At 46.3% G+C, this 4,037-nt stretch overlaps 1 pseudogene; it reads right to left on the bottom strand.

The window, feature by feature from the left end:
- Window positions 1-706: 706 nt before the first annotated feature.
- On the bottom strand, window positions 707-1,970 carry LOC109434641 (large ribosomal subunit protein uL4; annotated as a pseudogene).
- Window positions 1,971-4,037: the final 2,067 nt, after the last annotated feature.

The following is a 4,037-nucleotide window of genomic DNA, read 5'->3' as shown; positions in this document are numbered from 1 at the left end:
GTTACAAGACATACACATGGCAGGTGTTCAGTAAATGGTAATTATAATACTTTGTCAGGTTGTATTTTCCAAAAATGGTTATAACAATTTTTTCCGCCCCATATATTCTTTCAGAACCTTGCCACTTCCCCCATCAAGAGGTGGAGTCTATGTCCCCCCCCCCCTTGAAACTGGTTGGGCTTTTGTGACTGTCCTAGACTTCTGATGCTAGCTCATAAAAGGTCTCTCTCTCTCTCTGTCTCTTCCTCTCTCTCTCTCTCTCTCTCTCTCTCTCTCTCTCTCTCTCTCCCCCCCCCCCTTTCCTCTCTCCACTTTCTTTGGAGTCCTGAGCCTCCATATAAGAAATGTATCTACCTGAAGCCTCCATGCTTGAGAGTCGAGATAGCAAAATGACATAGAGACAGAGAATGTTATCTGAGGAGCCTTGCTATCCACATCAGCTCTTGAGTCTTCCCAGCCCACGTGCCAGACACATAAGTGAATTAGGTGATCCTAGCCCTACTCATCATCTGACTGTACCTGCATGAGGGAGCCCAAGGGAGAACCCCCAGATCCACGAGGTAACAATAAATTATTGTTATTGTTTTAAGCCACCAAGTTTTTTTTGTTTTTCACATTTCTCACTGTCTCGTTGATCAGGTTTTTATTCAAAATGAGCTGTCCAAAGTGATTTAACCTTTATGTGATAAACAAATGTAAGTTTATGCTACAGCATTTTTTCCACTGTGGTGGATTTCTTTTCCTCAGGCTTCTTCTCGGCTGCTGGTATCTTGGTAGCTGCAGCCTTTCTTCCCACCAAAGGCTTCTTCTGCTTTGTAATACCAACAGCCTTCTTTCCTTTCTTCCCTACAGCTGGCTTCTTGCCTGGAATCCCCTTCTCATGTGATTTGGCTTCTCGTGCTGCTGCTGCTTTATCCACCCGGAGCTGGTGGTTCTCGGTCTCGTGAAGAAAGGTGTTCCGGTGCATGGTCTTTGACTATGGGTTTCGCTTCAACATGTGGCTCAGGTTTTTCAGTGGATTCTTCTTTAGGACTCTGTGATGAATCTTCTTATGTGGCACTTGGGGGGCTCTTTGGATCTCTGGACTTTTCAAGATCCTGTGAAGGTCTGTATTGAGCATCTTGTGTACGTGAAGGTTGTAGTTACTTTTGATGGAGGCAGCTTTATACCAAGTGACATACAGATCAGCTAAACTTGCACAAAGCACTTTCGTTCCAAATGCAGAAACGGCCCACGTGCCCACCACGAGCGAGTTTCAAAGTGTTCAGTTTGCTTACGTTGAGCAGAGTAATTCTAGGGATGTTTCTGAAGGCTCTGATGATGCCATTGTCCTTATTATAGATGATGCAAGGTCCCCTGTGCTGGATACAATGACAGTTTCTCATTTGGCCCCTGTGAGCTCTCATTCACTGAAAGGCAGAGACATTTTTTATATCATTCCAGGCCTTAATTTTCTTAAGAAGCAAAACAGCTTTCTCAGTTTTCTTGAAGGTTCAACTGTATCTTCAGCCACCAAAGGAAGTTCAGGAACTTCCTCAATATGGTGACTCTTAGACATGATCAGTGCTGGTAAGACCAAGGCAGCCAGGGCAGAACAGATGCCATATGGGTTCTGTGTTGTGTTCACTCTGCAGTGCCAATGGCGCCGGGTTTTGGTTGATGCAAACGTGTGGCCTCCAGGACACATTTTGCCAAAAGCACCGTGGCCAGAATGATGAATCCCATCACCTGAGCTCTGGGAATTCGAGCCACAGCTCTGCCCAGACCCCTCGACCCAGCACTGGTTTGATGACCTGCTAATTCTTCACAAGTTGGTGTGAACAGAGTTCACAATATCTGGTCAACTGGGAGCCTTGAACACAGCAGGCAAAGTGACATTTTTTGCCAGATGATTCCCCCTTTTCATAGTACACCGATATCAGTGGACGAGCGCACACCATGGCAGGGAGAGGAGATGGCCATGCTCCTCTCAGTCCCGTAATTCCCACAGGAAAAGGTTTAAGCCACTAAGTTTTGAAGTGATTTGTTATGTCACATCGCTAACTGATACAATATTTACTATTTGGCAAGTACTGACTATGAACCAAATACTAGGCTACTAAGTGCTGTACATGAATTGCCTCACTTAATCTTGACGATCCTTATGTGATGAGCATTTTTCACTTACCCTTAGAGAAGTGAAGTGATCATTCTAAGATCACACAACAACGAATGACAATCTGATCTGGGGTCCAGGCACCCAACCACTAAGACTCCCAAGTGCAGTGTTCCCCTCATTTATGACTTTTCTGCTGGGAAATAGCATCTCCTCTGACCCTCACACTCCTATTGCTCTGCTCCCAGCAGTGGAGAAGTGTAGTGAGAGAGCAGAGGAGGGGCCAGACGGGCTCAGGACCCAAGACAATCATCTCCAGCCCATGCCTGAACCTCAATATTATAGTTGTATTACTTTAGCTTTAAAACTGTGGTTGTACTAAAAAAGAAATACCCGTTGGTAGTGGCAATGGTGGATGGAGATACGTTATGTCATATTAGTCATTTATACTTAGTGAGGATGAGTTTATAGTAAGCTTTCCTGTGGGAAGATTTTAAAGGCAGCTGGGGGTAGGGAAGGGAAGGGAAAAGAAAGGAAGGAAGGAGGGAAGGAAGGAAGGAAGGAAAGGAAAAGAGAAAGGGAGGGTGGGAGGGAGAAAGGGAGTGGGGAAGAGAGAGGGAGGAAGAAAAAGGAAGGAAAGAAAACAGTGAAAATGTGGAACAGACATTCAGAAGGAAAAGCGTTCAGAGGAAGTTGCAGTGCCAGAGGTAAACATTCCTTCGTGTACAAATGCATTCATTCATCGTCATTCAAAAAGTGTATTGAATGTTCACAACATTCCAGGCTCTGCATTAAACGCTAGGGATGGATATCTCCTATCTTCAGTTAGTTCATAGGAATAGAGAAGCATACAATGTACTATGGGAGCACTTACTCCCGTAATAGGCATAATAGGCAGAGAGATCACGAAGGCTTCCTATAAGAGGTGACAGTTGAGCAGGGGCTTAGAGGATAACAGTTAACCAGGCAAACAGGAAGTGGAACAGCATGTACAAGGGCATAGGATGGTATATGTGGGGGCCAGGAGCAGCTCTGAGGTACAGGAAGGTGAAGTGCAAGTTCAGCTGTGTTGAGAGATGAGCCTGGACTGGAAGTTGCAGACAGTGCTTTGGTGGTCATTACGGAGCCTGAATTTTGTCTTGTGGGTAACGAGGAGCCACTGAAAGGTTGTCAGGGGGCTTTGAGAAATTGCTCATTGCCAGCTTTCCCTCCTCACTTCTGCCAAGCTCTGCCCAGCAAGATTGTTGTCTCAATTCCACAAGTTAAAGACCTTCCCTTTAAAACCAAATTTGTTCAAATTCCAGTGGCAAAATCAAAGTGGGTGAAAGCGGCCTGCTTACCAGGGTGAGGAAAACTGCCCAACCGTGTCTGCAGCTCTTACTCTGTGAGGTCAGCAAGCCCGGCGGGGTGTTCTCCTGACAGAGGTGTTCCTGCTGCCACCACCAGCATACTTCTAAGGGGAGAACTTAATTGACTTTAACAGCATTCAAATGCTCAGTTAGGAAAAATAAAAATAAAAAAGAGAAGTTATTAAAAATCAGGAGTGAAAGTCCGATGAGGAAGAGCTGTATGTGTCTGGGGTGTGGGTCCTGGGTCCAGAGAGTCAGCCACACAGGAGGGCTGGACAGAAGGACGTAAGGTCCCAGCCGAGGGCCCCAGCTACTCAGGGGTAGGGAGGGAAAGAAAAGAGGGCTAGGGCAAGTGAAGAAAAAGCCTAGGGTCTCAGATGTTAAAGCCAAACTGCCAAGGCTCCTGGTTCCCAGGAGGTTAGTAGGAGCCAGCCAGCCACTGGGTGTAGGCCTCATGAGGAGGCGGCTTGCATGGCTCCTTCCGCTTTCCTGTGACGTAGGGGCTGACAGTAGGGTGGTGGCTGCAGGCTGCCTTGTCTCCTTCCTCAACTGCTCCTTCTTTGAATTCCTTTGAATTCCAATGTGTCCTTCTT

Source organism: Rhinolophus sinicus, linkage group LG12 (genome assembly GCF_036562045.2).
Source record: "Rhinolophus sinicus isolate RSC01 linkage group LG12, ASM3656204v1, whole genome shotgun sequence".
Taxonomy (NCBI): Eukaryota; Metazoa; Chordata; class Mammalia; order Chiroptera; family Rhinolophidae; genus Rhinolophus; species Rhinolophus sinicus.
This window is presented reverse-complemented; position numbering and strand designations above follow the sequence as displayed.